Source organism: Nuphar pumila, chromosome 9 (assembly GCF_984573655.1).
Source record: "Nuphar pumila chromosome 9, dmNupPumi1.hap1.1, whole genome shotgun sequence".
In the NCBI taxonomy this organism is placed as follows: Eukaryota; Viridiplantae; Streptophyta; class Magnoliopsida; order Nymphaeales; family Nymphaeaceae; genus Nuphar; species Nuphar pumila.
Genome location: NC_143257.1, coordinates 120,925,185 through 120,946,738, shown reverse-complemented (window position 1 = coordinate 120,946,738; position 21,554 = coordinate 120,925,185). Strand labels below are relative to the sequence as shown.

The 21,554-nt window shown below is 37.5% G+C and overlaps 1 long non-coding RNA gene across 1 annotated transcript; it reads right to left on the bottom strand.

The window, feature by feature from the left end:
• Positions 1-7,343: 7,343 nt before the first annotated feature.
• On the bottom strand, positions 7,344-8,034 carry LOC149829127 (uncharacterized). Its single transcript, XR_016434390.1, has 2 exons — positions 7,784-8,034; positions 7,344-7,673 (listed from the first exon to the last, which is right to left on the bottom strand). It is a non-coding gene; the product is annotated as an uncharacterized LOC149829127 (long non-coding RNA).
• Positions 8,035-21,554: the final 13,520 nt, after the last annotated feature.

Genomic DNA, 21,554 nt, shown 5'->3' with positions numbered 1-21,554 from the left:
CTGATAAAACTATATTTTTTTTATCATTTTTACATTGAAAAATTGCTGGTCTTAATTAGAACTCGGGTCGGGTTCGAGTCTGGTATAAAATTTCACAAACTATACCTGGGTTCATGTATTAATCGAATCTTCACGTCCGGACATGGGTCTTAATCGGATCTTCTTATTTATCACCATACTAGGACCCTTGTTTCGAGTCAGGTTCACCCCCTACTTATAAGTATGACAAAATGAGGTCAGAGGCACCTTTTGACATATTACCCGTAAGAGGTGCCTTAGATGTGGATAGTTATGAATGACAACCCAAACACCATGGCTGTATAGTTTATCCATTAGATGGGTCCAACAAAAATTTCCAAAGCAATTCATCTTGTAAATGAATGGCATCTAAAGTACAAAAAATGATATTTCGGCTCGGCTCATTTTTTTTGGGGAATTCGAGCTGGTTTGTTTTATAGAAAAACTTTTTTTTTTTAGAGTAAAGAAATTGCATTACAAAAGGATACATGTAAAATATATTAAATTATTATTATTAGTATTTTTAGCTGAGTATTCTGTTGGAGTCTAACAGTTTTGAACGAGCACTTTACAGACAGAACATGATGAGATCCACAAGCAGCTTTGTTAGTTTTCTCTTGATTAACAGACATTCTTATTTTAAAGGGCACAGGATAAGGTGCCATCACATGGCACTACCTTGTCATCCTCCATATGCTTTTGGGCCCCACAAGAGAGGACAGCCAGGTGCAAAGGCACACATGTGATGGCACCTGATTTGCAGGTTGTAAGTATTTAAGCAAGCTAAAATGTGAAAAGATCGCAATGTAATGTGAGGTATTTGGACTTTGGGAATGTTCAGCCAAGCTGGCAGCTATAACTGCAACAAATGGCATGGACGGGCTCTTGAAAAGCGTGAAAAAATTAAGTGGAATATGATTGCACAAATATTTGTGCAGCTTCGGTCCATCTTGGATGGAGACCGGGCCTGTCAGTCGTGGGACCCAAGGCCTGATGGAGGGCGATCTGGTGCTTAATGCACAAATTGTGTGCCATGTAATTGCACCTGATCCTGACTCTTCAAATGTTGTGCAATTACATTTTTTTTTCCAAATAAACTTTTAGAATGCTGTAACAAACACACAAAAAATAAATAAAAGAAACTGCGGCAACCATGCAACAAGTTGGTGGGTTAGTTAAAATTCGAGACATAGTGGACCAGGAGAAAGCGGAGCCCACCTCGCCCTGTTTGGACCGGGGATGAAGGGTATGAAGTGGGGATGAAGGCAGGGATGAAGGTTAAAATTCATCCCTGTGCGAGGATGGAGGCAAGGATGAACTTATGCTTTCCCCCGCTCCGCCCCGTCCCGTCCCCATCTAGATCCCCGCCTCGCCCCGCTCCATCCCATCCCATCCCGAATCCTTCTAAGGGATGGCACTAGATCAAGGGAAAATGGGGCCCCGCCCCACCTCACCCCCATTTGCTACATCCGTCCATCCATCCATGTGTCAATGTCTATCATCCATCAATATGGAACAATGTACAAATATGAAGATGCATCTATTAATGTCAGACATCCTTATTGATCATTCATTTGATAAATTGATACGATTGATCATCTGCATGTATTTAATGCACAAAGATGGAAGAGAGATCATTTCCCTCCCCTCGTCATTTACTCTTCTCAAAGCCATTAATTATAGAAAACCATCCTAATTTCAACCTTAGATTAGAAACAATCCAATGGTTTAGATAAGATAAGGTTTGTCATCATTGGTAAGGAATGCCCTAATGAAAAACTGTAATGTTTTTTTACTTTTCGGTTTTCTGTACATCTAAAGTTCAGTAAAAACTGACCTTTGGATCATATTTTTATAACATTTGAAAAACTAACCTTTACAAGTGTTATGATTTAAACTATAATATGATATGGTCATCCAAGGGTTGATTTCTACTATTTTGACCAAACACATCCGAGTTCCAATTAGGAGGTACATTACCCACCAATGTAGAGCTGCTTCATAATGGGTTTATTTAACCTTTAACAAGATGTATTTGACATTATATATGCATTCAACTCATTAAAATAACCAAAATAAATGTATATTTTTTAATTTATGATCAATTTTTGAATTAAAAAAAGTAGGTTGACATTTTATATTTAAAATGATAAAATACAAGTACGCTTTTTACTTTGAAAAAGTACTTTCAATTTTCATTTTCTTCCAATCCAAAAAACTAATAATGCCTAAAAAAGCATTCATGCATTTAAAAAAAATTCATTCCTTTTAAGAGTAGATCACAATTTAGGTTACTTTTAAAAGTTGAATATATCAAATGTAATATTAGAAACAATCAACTTTATTAAAATAATTAAAATACCCTCAAAAGCATTGAAAATGCATGGTTACTTTTTACGATAATGTAACCTACTTGTTTAGTTTAGTGATCCAAAAAATATGAATGAATCAATTTTTTTTTACTAAAAAAGATGACCAGATGGTAGATTCCCATTAAAACAACCATGCTAAACAAATCTTTAGGGTTAGAGATTGAGTCAAAATAACTTGAGTCGTGAGAATCCAACTATATAAAACTACATATATCGCTCTCTATATATAAAGAGATTCGCTACAACCTAGCAAATGTGAGAACTGACTATGGTTAGATCCCCTCGTTTTTTTTTTCACATCAAGTTTTTTAATGGAAACAACTTTTGGATCATCGAAATCTGACCAGTGCATAGGTTTTTCAGAAGATCCAATGATCAGACTTGGAGCATCAATTTTTTCTTATTGACGAAAACATGTTTTTTCATAAAAAAACAAGACAGGGTCGATGTACCAAATATAAACCATAAGAAAAAATGATACCTGACAAACTTGTTTTAGAGAGAGGGAGAGGGCACACAGGGTTGCAGGGAAAGGGAGAGGGTACTAAGGGATTACAAAAAGAGGGGTTTCTCTCCAATCTTTTGAGAGAGGAGACACAGGGTTGTAGAGAGAGACAGCCAGATGAAAAAGGATACCTGACAAACTACATTCCACCATCGCTACGTGTAATGATCCGAAATTGCAACACGAGAAAGGTAAAACGATGATCCAAAATTACAGCACGAAAGAGAAGCAAAAAGATGATAAGCAAAAAGATGATCCGAAGTTCCGCTGTGGCCGACAAGGGCATCGCAGCAAGAAAGAGAGGCAGAACGAGAAAATGAAAGAGTGTGAGATGGAAAAAGATGAGAACCCTAACAAAGCAAAGCGTGTTAGAATTGATATCCCTTATTTAAATAGTAGTGATAAAAAAAAGATCCACCAACTTTTTTGATGTTCCATTGAGTAGCTAACGATTGAGTAACAATACAGTAAATGATAGAATGAGAAAGTGAACAGAACCACTGCATTACTCTCTCTCTCTCTCTCTCTCTCTCTTTCTCTCTCTCTCTCTCTCATTTGTGGCCATTGATCCGATAGTTGAAGAGAAGAAAATGAAGAGCGGGAAAAAGAAAAGTCAAGTGATGAGAGAATCACGGGTGGGTAAAATGGAGCATTAAATGCGATCCAACAGCCATAAATCTTAGATTTTGTGGAAGGTCAGCCAGCGTTTAGGCAGCTACCAACTTATATATATATATATATATATATATATATATATATATATATATATATATATATATATATATATATATTAGTAATCATGCATGAACTTGCATGCTTCTTTCCTTGAATGATCATGCATGATTCAATTATTTCATCGTAAGGGTTTAAGTAAAAGTTGACTTTTCTAAAGGTTCCCTCTCTCAGATAAGCATACGTGGATGAAAATAATTAAATATTTACCTTGAAGTAGAAAAAAGCAAGAATAACCATTTAAGGGACATCATCACCCTAGGATCACAAAAAATACAATGGTTTTAAGAAGGAAATAATATTCAGATTTTTCTTTGGAAAACCAAACATTTTAAAATATCGTAACATTTTACTCATAAAGATTTTCCCAATAACAAGATTTGTGACCATGCTTAGGATCATGATGCACATAAAGGATAACGGCTAAAGATCCTACTCAACCAAAAATATTGCATGGGGCACCCTTCCATAACAAGCAATTATCGTCAACCTTCTATAGCCCTTCCATAACAAGCAATTCTAGTCAACCTTCCAAACCTCAGTGTATAATCCTCAAGTAGAATGATATTCACACAGGCTGGCATGTGGTGGGAACTTATAATGATCATGTTCCTCATGATGTAGAATCGTTATTTATAATATCCATTTTTTTCTAAAGAAATTGAGATACCCAACTTTCTCATCAGATAATACACTGGTTTCTTTGAAACAAAATAAGAATCCGAAGAAGCACTTTGAGAAGGAGCTACCAACCCCCACAAGACTCATAACAAGCTGTAAGAAAGATGTAGGAAAAGTGATACAAAATGGAAAATCTGTACAAAAAATTCTCTAAGAGTTTTTTTTCCAAAAAGTGATAGAAAACATATATCCAAGCAGAGGAATGTTTCATACCAAGAGAAATGGTAAGGCCCACTCCCCCATCACTCATCTCACCACACCATCATATATTTCACCACCACCCACCTCTAAAAAAAACCGCCCTCCCACGCTGATTTTCTACATCCATCTCACCACTACCACTATCATTCACCATCACCGACCTCCCAAAAAATGGCAAAGAGCTCACTACCACCCACAATGATTTTTCAGACAGGAGAAGCTCCACCACCACCAACCCTTAACTATTTCTCTCATTTTTTAAGATTTTTATTTTATTTTTTTAATGCTACCCAAACTAAGTGAAAGTTTCTTAAAAGTTGTGATCACATGCATTTTTAGATGGATTAGCCAAGATACCAAAGGAAAACCTTCTAATTCTATTTATTTTATTAAAAAGCAAATCTACCATTGTAAATCGATATTTAGCTTCCCTATTCATCCCAACCAATCACCTTACCCTACTCACGGACAATCTAATAACATAAACAGAGTGTTTACCTTCAAGCATGCATCTGAATGCTTAGAGTAGGTGAAAAATAGGCTAAACAAGTATATCCTTAGACTTGAAATCTTTAGATTTAGTAGCCCAAAGACAAAGCTGTCTTTAAATTAGAAGCAGGTTTGTGAGAAATATCATATGTAAGGATTTGAAATTCTTAAAATCTAACAAATTTATGACTTGGTTGCATCTCATGTAATTTCAAATCACATAGATCTAAAAAGTGAATCTCATTCGGACAATCCAAGCAACAAAACATAAAACTTTTTAAGCATGTAACGTCAAAAAACAAACATTATAAAAAGTGAGTTAACACATAACCCCTAAAAAGTATGTTTTGTTATATTTTTGAAGAGTGAAAAGATATTCACTTTCAAAATCTTAAGAGACATCGTGAGAAAAGTGAATCTCAAACAAATGAGATTAACTTTTTAAATCTCACTTTTGGGGTTTTGTACCAACTCACTTTTTATGAGGCTTGCTTTTGAAGTTATATGCCAAAAAAGTTTTAAGTTAGATTGCCCTGGAGATGATGTTCAAATGAGATTTACTTTTTAAAATCTATTAGAAAGTGAAACTCAATGTGATATAAGATTCACTTCTTAAAGTGTATTAGGAAGTGAAACTCATGTGATTGAGCTAAGAGTGCGTTTTGATTGTCTTGTATCTAAGGCAATCACAATTGCTAGATATTTGGTTCATCAAAAGAACCTGGGAATTGTATCCATTTAAAGATCTTGAATTTAAAATTTCAAGATGATGAACAAAAGGCAGAGTTGTCAACTACATCATTTTGAGAATGAAAGTTTTGTTTAAGAGCTGGAGATGAAAAGAGAGGTAAAGATTTAATAAAATCCCACCTATTACTACTTACCACCTTTGTTGTTTGAAAGATGTAATAAAAAAGAGTGTTAAGAGGAAATCAAAATTACACGTAGATCTCAAAAGCACAAATCTGCCAAAGGTGTGTTGGGAAAACTTAAATCTCAAAAGCACACGTAGATTCAAGGTAATCAAACAGAATATCACAAATCTTCACGTTTCAAGGGATTTAAGATACATGTTGGACCTTTTATTCAGAGTTTAAATTGTGCTTGAAAACCTTAAATATTAAATCTCAAGGTTCTGAGAAAGCCTACATTCAAGGTGATAAAACAAAAAACCAACATGTCTGATCTAAGGGGTTTCACAAAAGAACCACGATTACCAAATTTGAGGATCTCTAATCCACTGGGACTTCAAAACCAACGCTATCAAAAGTATCCTCAAGTCACACTTCGCTTTTGATTCCTATTTGTAAAAGATATATGGTTGCCTATGCACTCTTGGTTTCCATCATTCACCACCAGATAGGGTCAAATTTCAACTGTGATAAAGTTCAAGATCCAAATTTTAATCCCCACCGGTTTCAAGCTGACCCGTTTCAAGATTAACCCATTTATTGACAGATTCAAGCCTAAACTGGGTCTATAATTTGAATTCGAATTCCATGCAAAGCAAAAGTCAGAACCAGCCCCAACATGCATCCGGGGAAACCAGCTTAATTTATCCTGACTGGGGGTGGTCATGTCGTACTCAGGTTTGGGTAACCAAGCCAATCATATTACTAAGCTTTCTGAAAGTCGAACAACAAAGGCACCCAAAAAAAATTAAGGCACTGTTTGGGATCCTTGAATTGAAGGTGTGTTGCGGTTTTCCAAGTGCTCTCATGATCTGCTGTTTGACAGAAGTATTGTTGACAAAATACCCTATAGGGAATGGATTTGGCAGCCCCAAGTCATTTCAGGGTCATTCACAAGAAGATGTTTTTGGCAACTCTATCCTCAACGCCACAATCTGGAAAAAACATACTTAGACAATAGATGGAAATGGTGTTTCCATCTCAATCCAAGTCTCCCAGATAGGGCCTTTTGTTTCCAATAAAGCCTTAGGATTATAATGCACATAAAGGATTATAGATTACCAATCACAAATCTTCTTGGCTAGAATATCACCCAAAAAAAAAGATCCTACTCAACCAAACATACTCCAACTGGGGTGGAAGGGCATAACATAAGGTTAAGATCCTCAAGTAGAAGGATCTTCAAACCATGCCCAGCATGTAATGGGAATTTCTACTCATCATGTTCCTCATGATATAGAATCCTTGTTTATATAATGTTCATCTCTTCTAAACAACTTGCTATACCAACTTTCTTAGCTGAATATATACTATTTTCTCCAAAAAACAATCACAATGAACAACATTAGACTAATTCAAATAGAACTAACTGGTGGCCCATCAACCCCCCCATAAGATTCATAGCACACTATCACCAACCAAAAAATCTTGAAAGTTATCATCTCATGCATTTAGATGGCTCAGCCAAAACATCAGTGCAGTACTATGAATCAGCTCAAGATACCAAAGTGACAGGAATCCCCTATTCCATTTATTTTATTAAAGCAAAAAACAGATCAATAATTGTATATGATATTTAGCTTTCCTGATTCAACACCAACCAATCTCTCTTGATTCAACACCAGCAAATTTCCTTCACCGCCTCATGAACAACCAAATAACATGAGCAAGAAGGACAAGGAAAGAATAACAAGAAAACTTTCATGAACCTTCCCTCCCCAACTTACCTCCTCCTCCTTGCTGATGATATGGAAACACATGAACCTGTTGGACATATATAGGTAAGAGGCAGAAGGAAAAGGTATTGAGAAAACAATGGTATGGGTGGAATAGAAAAGGCTTAAGTCAGATTGCATTCAAACAGAAAGCCTTACCTACTCATACCTTACCTGAATTCTTCCATGACTTGTTCCTTCTCCCTGTTGCCTCTCCCATTGCTGCTGTTGATGATAGTAAGAATCCACAGATGATACCAGCAAAAGAAGCACAAGGAAACAGTACTGAAAAAACTATGGCATGGGTGGCATCGGAAAGCCAGAAACTTGGTTAAGAATCAAACCAAATGACTTTCCCAACACCACCCAACTAGGGTTTTTCCAACCACTCCCTCCCCCTGCCTTTTTGCCTGTTCATGCTTTTCCACCACCATCATCAAGACCAAACTGCTTTTTTATCTTTGGAAGGGTGTTGCTGTCAGGTAACACATGGAAAGTGGTATTGTGAAACAGCTTTCCTAGCCCATGGTTTTCTTCAATACCATTCTTAAGGAAGCTCTTTGTTAGTTTCCTTAGGTAGTCATCATCCATTGTTTTTTATTGGGACAATGACAGCTGGAATTGCTAAATTTATTCCTATCAGTACTGGTTGACAGGTTTCATTGGAAATCTTATTTTCATAAATTACAGCCTGGAAGGAGAGTCTGCTTCATCACACAAGGACTCTTATAAAAGTAATTTGGCAGATCACTTTATCTGATGTTATATGGCTATAGGGTCATCTTTCTCATGATTCTTTATTCCCCCTTACCTGTAGTAAACTTCCCCTTTTTTTACCGCTCTGTTGTTTTAAAAAACATGGTAAGAATCTGGATTTGGGTTAGGATTGAGAGTACCTTAGACTTTCAAATTGAAAATTGATGGAAATTAGTGAACACAATCCGTGCTCTATGATGTATGCCTTTCCTTCTTAGGCAAGGATCAAGGCTTGTCCTTTGGTGGGGTAATGGTATTTAAATATGGTAACAAATCTAATTCAGGGGAAAACATCGGCGAGAGAAAAACTCTCGATGTTTTATGAAAATGAGTTGAATACATAAAAAATAGACATGAAAAACAAAATAAATAACGTAATAACTATGTTTTCAAAACAGACGATGTTTTGAAAAAATAAAAATACAGGGTTTTCAGTGTAATATCACCGATTGAGAATATCATGGTTAAATGTCAATGCTTTAAAAATAAATATCGCTCTGACACTGTTGTACTGGTAACCTTCAAACAAAATTACCACCGATGTGGTATCCAATGTGCTAAGCGGGGTCATGTGCCAAGCTGAAGGCCAGGTTACAAATTAGAATCCCTCTGCCACATGGGCCTAAGAGATAGCTGGTAGGGCTCTGCTAAACCCCAACTTGCTTATGAAAAAAACCTCTAAACAAAATTGTTTATATGACAATACTTTTTCAAAATACCATTGAATCTAAGAATGCTGTCTAGGGATGGCAGTGGACCGGGGCGGAAGATAAGGTCTGCTCTAGCTTCATCTTAAAATTTTGCCCTTCATTCCACGCTCAATTCTTGAGCAGGTTTTGATTTTAACCTTTATTCTCGGTTTATTATCTGTAACATGTCTTCAATCTCTGGTTTAAAGCAAGGTTTTATAACCCGTGACTTGGGACTCAACTTGTTCTTTATTTTTGTTAACTTTTGATTTAAAATATATATATAAATATGCAGTAGAAGATAAATAGTTGAGAAATGATAAATAGTTGCTTCATCCTTGTAATTTGAGGTTTTAATTCGGTTGGTGAGTCTGTTTTTCTTGGATTTAGTCATAATGATCATTCTCGTAAAAGAACATGAGAAATTCTGTTTGATCACTTCTTCTAAATCTGTTTTTTTCTCGTGCTGTTGTAACCATCTATTTATTTTCTCCTGTTACCTTTATGTTCGTCATATATTTTAGAGAAGCTTTCTATTACAGTTGATCTGCAATTTCTATGTTCTCCTTCATTGAATTTGTTATGGTAAGATGAAGTGATTTGGAATTTTGGATGTGTTGTCAAATGTGTTAGGAATGCACATCTATCTTATGTGTTGTTAAAATTTTACTGGTGCATTGTTTTTAATGGAACCTACAAGTCACATGTTAACAGAAAATACACATACTTTAGAATTTAAGGATAAAAGCACATAGTTGAGCTTGTGATGGATAAGACTGATATTTCCTTAATTTTTACCTTCAAAATATTTTTTAAATCTAGTGACAATTTTGATGCACAACTAGATAAAAACAATTTCATATGCATTAAAAGTTTTTTTTCTTCAGTATGATCTAAGGCCCAACACTCGCTCGAGTCAGGCTCGAGTCTTGGCAAACCGAGTTTGCCTTGCCCGATTGATTCGCTGGAGGGCCGAGCCGAGCTGAGTCAGTCGAGTCACCGAGTTGACTTGGCGAGTTTTAAAACCTTGGTTTAAAGAGTGTGAGGCGGAGTAAAACTCCATTTCTTCAATCCTTTCATTGTTGTCTTCTGCCGTTAGAAGAAGAAGAGAAAGGAGAGAGAAATAAAAGCTCACGCAACTCGTTAGAGGAAGAAGAGATGAGAGATTCGAAAAAAGAGTTTTATCTTAGGTTAAGAATATATATATATATATATATATATAATGTTATAATAATATTTTTCTTAATGGGATTTGTGAGGGTGGGGGGCAAAAGTAAGTTTATCCTGCATGAGTTTTGATTTTAGCCTCCATTCTCGGTCCGAACCCTATTTTCTCCGGTCTACTGCCATCCCTAATGCTGACACTGTTGAACTCAATAGTTTACATGAAATGTATGCCTATGTTAAATCTTTTATTGGACCATTCTTTTGCTATAAGCTGAAGAAAAATAAAATGAGACCAATTTTTTTTTCTAAAATATGGTTTAGATATATAAATTGACATATTTCGTTTTTATAAAAATAAAATTGTCTAATGGGAACGCCCCCATTAGCCTCGTTTGATAAACCCCTTGTGGAACAGGGGAGTACACCAAGCTTCAAGGGATGCCACCCATGGGTTTCCAACTTGTGATGTCCCATGACATTCCTAAATCTCCCCCAAGTTGGTAATTTAATATAGGCAGCTTATAGAATTTTAACATAAGCACCTAGTGTTCAAGAAATTGTTCAGAGAGCCCCTTTTTCAATCTCCATCCCATCAACTTTAATTAAATATTAACCTTTTTCCAATTTGTTCTTATTAGTATCAACTTCACTGTTTTTTTTCTTCTTTATGACAACTACAACGCCCTTCAGCAGTTTGTCATTTGCATGTGTATTTTGTACTTGTCGTTGCCTACGAGGCTATGACTAAAGCTTTCAAAGGTTGCCCAAGTGGCTAGAGCGAGCATCGAGATGTCCAAAAGCCCTCAATGTCACGGGTTCAATTCTCCTTGTCATCAAGCCTGTGACAAGCATGGAGAAACACTGTAGGGCCAGTCCACTTGGTGTTTACCAATCTAGGGTGGGGTTAATTGAGGCCACCCTCTGTGGTAACTGGTAAGCCTCCGAATGGTGGACCAGCCTTGCCATGTTTTTTTTAAAGGCAAGTTGGGGGTTAGGTAGACTCTTACCAGTTGTACAACTATACTATTGGGTTTTGAACCTGCAACATCCCAACACAGGGTGTGCATTAGCTGCTCCTATAGACAAGAGAGCCCCCAGCCTTACAATTTTTATTTTTTTTTTTTGAAATTCAAGCTGGGGTTAGGCAGACCACTACCAGATATCTCTTAAGCCCCATGTGGAAGAGGGATTCTATCCTGGGCTTTCACAGGACCCAGCCTTACAATGTTGCGCCACAAGGTTCATTTTTTTTTTGAAAGGCAAGCTGAGGTTAGGCAGACCCCACCAGTTATTCAACTGTATCACTGGGTTTTGAACCTGCAATGTCTCACCACAACGAGACATGCACTGACAGCTCCTACCAACCACGTAGAGCCCCGTTGTCATACTTGCTGCAGGTTTGATTCCCGTGATGCCAAGGACTAGGGTTGGTAAATGAGCCGAATGAGTCAAGTTTGGGTTGTTTTGGCTCAGCTTGTTAAGGGTACACCCCTGCTCGGGCTTGGCTCATGAGCTCGAGCTCAAGCTCAAGCCCAAGCTCAAGCCCAAGCATGTTTATGAACCCATCACTAACTTGCTCATTTTCTAAAAGAGTTATTTTTAAAGTGTTTTTTAAAACTTGATAATGTATAAAAATACATGTATAATACATATAATATATAATGCATGTATAAAATATATGATATACATTTTAAGAATAAAATATATAATATGTAAAATGAGTCTCTATGAGCCGAGCTTGCCATGTCTGTGCTTGGCTCATAGCCCGAGCCCGAGCCAAATAGCAAGCTGCTGGTCTCGTTTATCAGCCCTACCGAGGGCCTATGAGCATCTGGGTGCACACCCTAACTAACAATGAGGCTCCGTGAGGGTCAACTTTCCTCTTGTCATTAATTGTAATTTTTTTACTACTTTTCAAGGTTGGATATGGATCTTATTTTTTTCACCTTAATTACGTGTCACCATGCCCATCAATTAAAAATAGGTGATTTTATTAATGTCATTTTACAAACAGGGAACCATATTTAGGCAACCCGTTTAAAGATATTCACCTTAATTAAGGCAAACGATTCGTTTCAACAAGTATGGTCCATAGTGACAAATATCGCGAGATTTATGAAAATCTTGGGAGAAATTGCCTGAAAGTTTAAAACGGTAATTTCTTGCTAGATTTACAAAATATCGCAAGAATTATGAAAAAACATAAATACCGTGATTTAAATGCGATATTTACGTTTTAAACAGCCATTTATCGTGAAAAAAAATCATGTATTTTTATTTTTAAATAAATTTTATTAATATTTTATTATAAAAAATAATTTTTATTTAATTAATTAATTTTTTATTGCCAAGATTTTGCCGAAAAAAATGCAAGATTTGTGAATTTTTTTTCAATTTCTCGCGAGTTTTTTGAAAAGCCAGAAATTGCCGATAAAAACTTTTGTCACTATGGTATGGTCTTGCGTTTGTACCTAGAGGTGATATTTGTCATAAGGCTGCTCCTGTCAGACAAGGAGAGCCCTCAAACCATGTGCATGCCCATAGTTCACTTTCCTATATAATTTGTCATTGGGTAGACCAGCCTTCACCAACGCTTTGTTTGGCAGGCACTGTTAGTGCAGGTCACCATGTGTTGGAACGTTTGCAAGTTCAAAACCCAATGGTACGTTGCGGAACTGGTAGGATTTGCCTAATCCCAGACTTGCCTTTAAAAAAATACAAAAAAAACAAACCTCCTTTCTTATTAATATATTTAGCTTAATGATGTCTATACTCTCTATACTTGTGACTTTTTAGTCTAACACCATACTTGTTAATGATGAAGATAAAACAATGTTTGTCTTGAGATAGTCATTTGTTAAACTAAATGAATTCACCTCATTACGTGTTTTTTATTTGATTCTGATCCAGGGATGGCAGTGCATCGGGAGTAGGGATGGCAGTGGGGCAGGGCGGGGGACCAGGTCTCCACCCCCGCACCGCCTCCCTGGCGGGGATGGATTTTATCCTCTACACCTGCCTTCATCCCCGTTTCATGTCCTCCATCCCTGGTTCAAACCGGGATGTGGCAGGGCGGGGCGGGGATATTGCGGGGAAAAGTGGTCGGGGCGGGGATATTGCTGGGAAAAGTGGTCGGGGCGGGGAAAAGTGCGCGTCCATCCCCGCCTCCATCCCTGGACTAGGATGGATTTTAACCTTTGTCCCCGCCTCCATCCCTGTTTCATACCCTTCATCCCCGGTCCAAACGGAGCGAGGCGGGGCCCCGCTTTCCCCCGGTCCACTGCCATCCCTAATCGGGAGGAAAGGGGGTCCACCCCGCCTCGCCCCATTTGGACCAAGGATGGAAGACATAAAAAAAGGATGAAGGTTCACATCAAAACCCGTGTAGGGATGGACTTAAGCTTCCCCGGTCCCTATCCCTGCCTTGCCCTACATCCTTTTTTAGGGATGGCAATGGACCGAGGGAAAACGAGGCCCCACCCTGCCTCACCCCGGGGATGGAGGGGAAAGCAGAGGCGAAGGGAGGTTAAAATCAAAACCCTCAAGAATGGAGGGCAGGATTTTGAGATGGGGCCGGGGTGGAGACCTTGTTACTAAAGATTGTATTAACTATGACCCGTCTGACACACAAGTCACAAGTTTCATACCCAGGTGAACGTTCTTTGCCACAATGCCAAAGAAGAATGTGAAACTATCCCCGATGGGCAGAGTGAGGAGGTACTCATGGAGCTTTTTTTTACACTAAGAAACCACCATCCTATCATAGACCTATCCCCTTTGGCTTTGCCTGCCATACTTACAGTCGCTGTCCTGGCAGCATAAAACTCGGTGAGCTTACCTTACTCATGAAGTTTTACCTTGCAGATGGCCATGGATTTGGGGTCTCCAATTGATCCTTGGATGGCTTATTCAATCAAATCCAAGTCCATAGACAGCCAAATTCAAACATATGTTATTTTTAGAAGGGTTATTCAAACATATGGTTAGCCTCTACATAATGGTTTCAAAGGTTCTTAACATAGACCAACTGAATTGAGTTTGGCTTTCTTAAAGCTAATCTCTCCCACCAATTAGACCACCTTGTACTTGATGATCTGAACTGAAATGTTTGGTTTCTCCCTAAAAAACAATATGCTTATTTCATAGTGGTATAAACAATTAGCTTATCTACTAATAGAAAATAATGTTATTCCTGTTTTACACCCATTGTCATCATAACAAAAATGATGCAGCTAGATAACCCATTACCCATGTGGCACCCAACTTCCCACTTTGTTAAGTAACCTTGTCATGGCCTAAATCCCTCGATCAAATCACCTACAAAGCTTATGAAAACCAAAGATATCTCACCCATCTCATATATACAGCAGCAACTCCTTCCCAATGCATTTGCCTTGTCATGGACCACTGAACATGCTGGCAAGGAGTAAAAGGAAAAAGTTATGGGAAAAATTAGGAATGGGTGGCATTGGGAGGCCCAAGACTGGGGTTGCAAACGGGTCGGATTTGGCTGCCCCGGATCCAAATCGATCTGACTTTCCAATGTATTTTGAGATCCGAAATCCGATCCGTTTGCATCCCTACCCAAGACACATAAAGAGTCCAACAAGCATCTTCCCAGTGCCACACACCCTGGATTTTCCAATGACTATTTCCCTATACCACATGCCTCTTGCTGATTGCCCAACGGCATATGAAAGAACACATAAACCATTTGGATATACATAATCAAGATTCAAGCAGCAGAAATGAATAACAAGAAAAACTGGTGATATCATGCATTAAAGGAGGAGGAAAAAAATAACCAAAAAACTGTGGAATGGGAAAGACAGAAAAAGTTCATACTCTTTCCATTCCAACCAACACAAATTTTCAGGCCACTGTAGGTAAAATGAGGTTGGTGAGTAAATCAGAAGAGGAAAAAGGAGAGACCAATGTAGAAAACTCAAACAAGCCAAATAAATTTCCTAGCTACTCTCTAACCTTCTAATTAGGAAATGACTCACTCACCTATCACACATATGTCTCATATTTATTGGCAATATAAAACCGCTTGACATAGTCCACAGATTTCTTCAATACCACTTATAAAGAAAGGTGCACTTTTTTTTTTAACTTTTACTATTTTACAGCTGTTATAAAGAAAGATAAATTGTACCCATTGAATGCTGTCTTTTTTCTTTTGACTGAGCAGTGAACCAGTGATGGTGATTTCACATGATGTTTAGTACATGCCATCAGAAAGCATTGACAACCTAGAAACATATTAATACTGTCAATGTTGTCAAAATAGTATCGGGCTATCGAATCGTTTGGCCAATAATTTAGGTGAATCGTGCCGATATTGATTTTCAAGTGAATCGTTTTGAATGGGTTAAAAAATAATTAAAAATATTCTGTATCAATTAAAATGTGACACATGTTAAGATCATTAAAACATTATTAAAAATTAATTTTAAATATTTTTTGCATTTATTAACCGATTCAGCTTAGTATCGTATCAATTTTCTACTGATAGGATACGAATGTACTGATTCAGGCCACTGACAACATTGATCTGTCCTATAATACTTGTATGATTCATTTGAAAGTTTATCTTTCAATCGATGGAGGGATGTAAATGGTTCAGCCAATACCATATTAAGGTTCTGTTTGGAATCCCCTATTTGGTGGTGAGATGCCAAATCAATACATGATTAGAATTTCCTAATCCCAAGACTGTTTGGATCAATTTTAGGATTCTGGTTGGAGTTGGCATCTCCTTGCTAACTACCAACTAGGGGTGGCAATCGGGTTGGGTTGGCGTGTCAGCATACCTCAACCCGAACCTAACCCGTTTATTAAACGGGTCGGCTGTGGCAAACACTAACCCGACCCATTTAATAAACGGGTAACCCGACATGACCCGCCAACCCGTTTAATAAATGGGTTGGGTCGGGAAAACGGATTGGCGGGTAGCGGGCGGGTTGGCGGGTTGGGTTGGTGGGTGGGTTAGTTGGCGGGTCAGGTTGGCAGGTTGACCCACTCGCGTAACCCGTTTACCAAACGGGTCAGCCGGGTTGGTGGGTTGGCATACCCCCAACCCGAACCCGACCCGTTTAATAAACGGGTTAGGCGGGTCGACCCGTTTATTAAACAGGTTGGCTTAAGCCCAACCCGAACCCGCCTAAGAGGCGGGTTGTGTTAGGTTTTGCCACCCCTACTACCAACAATAGTGACAAATATAGCGAGATTTATGAAAATCTCGGGATAATATCCCGAGAAATTGCCTGAAAATTTAAATTGGCAATTTCTCGTGAGATTTTCAAAATATCATGAGATTTATGAAAAAAACATAAATACCATGATTTAGACACAATATTTACATTTTAAACAGCTATTTATCATGAAAAGGCGTGTATTTTTATTTTTAAATAATTTTTATTAATATTTCCTTATAAAAATAAATTTTATATTTTTTCATTTATTTTTTTATTGCCAAGATTTTGCCAAAAAAATGTGAGATTTATGAAATTTTTTCAATTTCTTGCGAGTTTTTGAAAAATGAAAATTTGCCGATAAAAACGTGTCACTATGCTACCAACCACCCAATCAGCTATATAATGGGTGAAGTTACAAAGTTTAGGCCTGCACTTGTTCATCTGCATGCATCAGTAACCAACATTGCTACAACGAACGTAGAAACTAGGAAGTACCCTTCATGAGCATACCTCTGGTCTCCACTGAGGTATTGCACCAACCACTTCACCACGTAGGGAATATTTATCATGCATAAGAATGCTGTCCAAACCAGTTCTTTCCATACAAGGAAGAACAAGGCCTTCACGAGGTTCAGTTTTCCCACACTAGCTTCTTCTCTTCCCCATCATCTAATTTATTTTTGGAAAAGAGGGTAAATGAATCTGACACTATCATCATTTGCTAGTTCAGGAACATCTCCTACCTACAATGTTTTCTTGCTCCCAATTGAAACCGAAGGCACTTTTGGAAGCAAGAAAAACTTCTAATAAAAAAAATGCCTATGAAAAATTTTGATATGAAAAGTTTTCACTTGTTTGTGTAGCATACAACAACAACAACTACGCCTTCATCCCAAAACAATTGGGGTCAGCGATATGAACCAAAAAAGAAATTCATTTTGGGTCTTCCACATGAATCCTTTTCCTCCAATCATTTCTATCCAATGCCATGTCCTCAGTGAGGTTCAAAGCATTCATATCCTTTCCTATCATCTCCATCCAAGTCTTCCTAGGCCTACCCCGACCTCTTTTAACTAATATATTTTCTCATTTCTCCAACCTTCTAACTGGAGCATCATTAGGCCTTCGCCGAATATGTCCAAACCACCGTAAACGATTCTCTCGCATCTTATTTTCAATGGGTGCAACACCTACCTTCTTACGTATCTCCTCGTTCCGAATCGTATCTTTTATTGTATTTTCACACATCCATCTAAGCATCCGCATCTCAGCTACACTCATTTTTTGAATATGATGTCTCTTGGCAGCCCAACATTCCGTACCATATAGTAAAGCGGGTCTAATAGTCGTCCTATAAAACTTTCCCTTCAACCGCAATGGCATTCTACGATCACACAACACTCCAGTTGCACTTTTCCATTTCATCCACCCAACCTTTATCCTATGATTTACATCTCCATCAATTTCTCCATACTTTTGAATGATGGATCCCAAATATTTGAAATAATCATTCACCGGTATTTCTTGCTCACCAAGCTTCACTACACTCCCATCACTACTTCGTTGCTTACTAAACCGACATTCCATATATTCAGTCTTACTCTTACTCAACTTAAAACCTCTAGCTTCCAATGTTTGTCTCCATAATTCTAACTTAGCATTAACCCCAGCTCTAGACTCATCAATCAAAACAATATCATCAACAAACAACATACACCACAGTACATTTTCTTGAATTGATCTCGTAAGCTCATCCATCACTATCACAAATAGGAAAGGGCTTAAAGCAGATCCTTGATGTAACCCAACCGTTATCGGAAAATTGGTTGTCACCCCTCCACAAGTGCGGACATTGGTTACTACTTGTTTGTGTAGCATAAGAAAAAAAAAGTGATCGAGAGAATTGATCAGCCCCCTTTCAGGGGGAGAGATAGAGTCGATCAACCCTTTCTCAGAGAGAGGTAGTCAACTATGCCAGAGAGAGAGAGGTAGTTCTTAGAGAAAGATGGTTTGAGAGAGAGAGAGATATGGTCGATCACTTTCAAGAGAGAAAAAGATCTGAAAATGATGGTGGGCAGGAGGAAGATGAAGATGGAGGAAGCTCTTCTTGTAGCAACCTCATAGAATGAGGTGTGTTGTGGATGAACGGTTGCCCTAATGCAAAAAAAAAAAAAATCGATGGAAAAATTCCTCCCACCCCACAGGTGGAGACATTTTTTCTATCACAAATAAAACTTTTTAGAAAAACTTTCCCTTAAAAAAATTCCTCTTTCTTGTAACGGTTGAAAAAATTGCCATTTTTTATTTTCTACTTTTGCATTTTTTGTAACATTTTCTCGCTTTCAAACGTTCCCTCAACCAAAAAAAAGTAAGTCTACTAAAAAAACTTGCATTTGCATATGGAGTGACATTATCCATGCAAGTTTTCTTAACCACAAAATCTTTCAACAAGGATAACAGAGAAAAACTCCAAGAAAAACTGATATGAAATCCACCAGAACATAGTGATCAAGAACTCTGGATCTCCAGGCTAGATCAACAGGGCCATATAAAGATACAAAGAACAACATCCACCATACTCTTAACAAAGTTGAGAATCTCTTCTCGTAAATTTTGAATTTCAAAACCCCCTAAAATTGCAAATCTTAGGCCACCATTTGCACCAATAAAACTTGGGTAATGATGGTCTGAAGAGATCCTCCATTCCAATATATAAAATTAAACACTTGAAAATCTAGAGTTTCCGATATAGGGCTGGAGGTAGAAAAAGAGGGGTTGGTGGGAAATGACGTCTCTCGGATTTTTGTAAATACGGGTTCCCAAACATGGTGGGTGTTGCCTACGCAGAAACTCCCATCAAAACTGCATCAAGTACGGGATTCCAAACAGAGCCTAAACGGACGGACTTTAATTCAGATGAAAAAAAACTCATACTAGATCCGAAACGGATTCGGATGTCCATTAAATTCGGCCCTTTTTCAAATTCAGTAGTCAAAGAGGGCATTTTTTTATGCAGCGCCACTGCCGCCAACCATCTCAACATTTCTCGAGATGGAGACCACACACATCCCGAGAAATGCCAAGATGGGTGGCTGGCAGCAGTGATGCATCATGCACCACAGCTACATATAATGTGAACACAAAGTCAAAACCTTATACGCATCCGATTATAATTGGTTATAATTTTGGCTTACCAAATGTAACTAAACGGAATCCAACTCAGTAAGATATTGGATAAAATCCAATTCATTGACATCCCTAAATCCATGCCACAAATATTATATTGCCAACATTTTGAAAATAGCGTGATATTAAAAAAAAACCATATTTAAAAGTCTGAGATTTTAATCTCTCTTTATATATATATATATATATATATATATATATATATATATATATATATATATATATATATATATATATATATATATATATATATAAAGAGAGAAAGAGAGAGAGAGATGTGATCTATGTACTTGACTTTATAGGGATCAGCTCTTGAAGTGTTAGATAATGACACATGGGTAGGTTTTTATAAGGTTCAATATTTATAAATTTTCAAAGCTCCAAATATCATTTTTTTCATTGAAAAACACATGATCGAGGTGTGGATTTCTTGTAAATCAACCATGCCCAACACATTTATGAGGTCAAAACTGCAAAAAATAGCAGAAGAGCAGAATAATCAGCCAATATACCAATGGATCCTAAACTTCATATGTATGATGAACAAGCAGAACCAATTGACAATAGTAGTTTTAGATATGTTATGTAACAAGGTCAGATATCTCCTTGGCTGTGAGCAAGATAAGTCAAGTCATGGACAAACCAACCCGAGTGCACTGACAGGCTATGATGATTTTCAGGTATTTGAAATCCTCTCATGAAAAGAGATTGCTATATAAACAAAGCTCCAACCTTGATATACTTGCGTACTCAGATACAGACTATGCAGGGGCCATCGATGATAGAAAGTCCACCACAGGGTTCTGCGTGTTGGTGAGAGGAAACTTAATTACGTGGAGAAGTAAAAAATAGAGTGTAGCAGCTCGTTCGAGTGTTAAATCAGAATATAGAGCTATGGCTCAAACAACTGCTGAAATGATGTGGGTTAGGTCCATTCTGAGAGATCTACAAGTCATGATTTCATCTTCAATGTTGATGATGTGTGATAATAGAGCAACGACCCATACAGCTAACAATCCAGTTTTTCATGAGAGAACGAAACACATTGAAGTTGATTGCCACTATATACGTGACTTAGTACAGTCGGGGCATATTTCTACTAGTCATGTGAATTCTGAGGACCAAGTTGCAGATGCCTTCACCAAGCCTATTGCAAGTGCAGGTTTTTCAAGATGTTGCAGCATGATAGATATATATGCTCCAACTTGAGGGGGGAGTGTTACAAGCAATATTTATAAATCTGGGGTGGTCATACGTAATTTGGCACGATTACGTATGCCTACTTGTAAATCTTCTCTTTACTAATCCCTATTTAAATAGGTGATTAGGGTTAATGACAATCGTGCACTCTCTCTCTTATCTCTCTCTCTCTATCTTGTCTTTCTAAAATAGATAAAAGTCTGGTAGTTTCAACATAAATTTTTTTTAGCCAACTTGGCACCTTCACCAGGATTAGCTATTGGAAGTTTGGAACTTGGGTACATGATTAAGCTCGTATCCAATTAGTTTGGTTTTTTGTATGAAATAATTCCCCCATACGGTGCTTTTCTCAGATCTTATATGGAATTCTTAACCAAACACTTATTGGCATTGAAGCTAAACCAAATAGTCAATAATTAATTGTAGATTGAGTAATAAAAATGTTGCATATAAGTCTAAAACTGATAAGAAAAAAGTTACATGAAAGGTCCCTTTTGTTTTTGGAAAGAAACATGGAGGCCCCAATTAAGTTTGAGCATTTTGATCAAAGATTAACCTATATGAGGACATGTATACTAATGTATGATGTCTGACATGTATCTATTGAGATCAGAAATCAAAACTCAATTTGTTTCAGCAGGCAAAATTTACTTCAAAAAATCAAAATGATTTCAGCAGGCAATCTGACCTTAGACAGATATTGAAACTTGAATAGATCTTGACTTGCTAAAA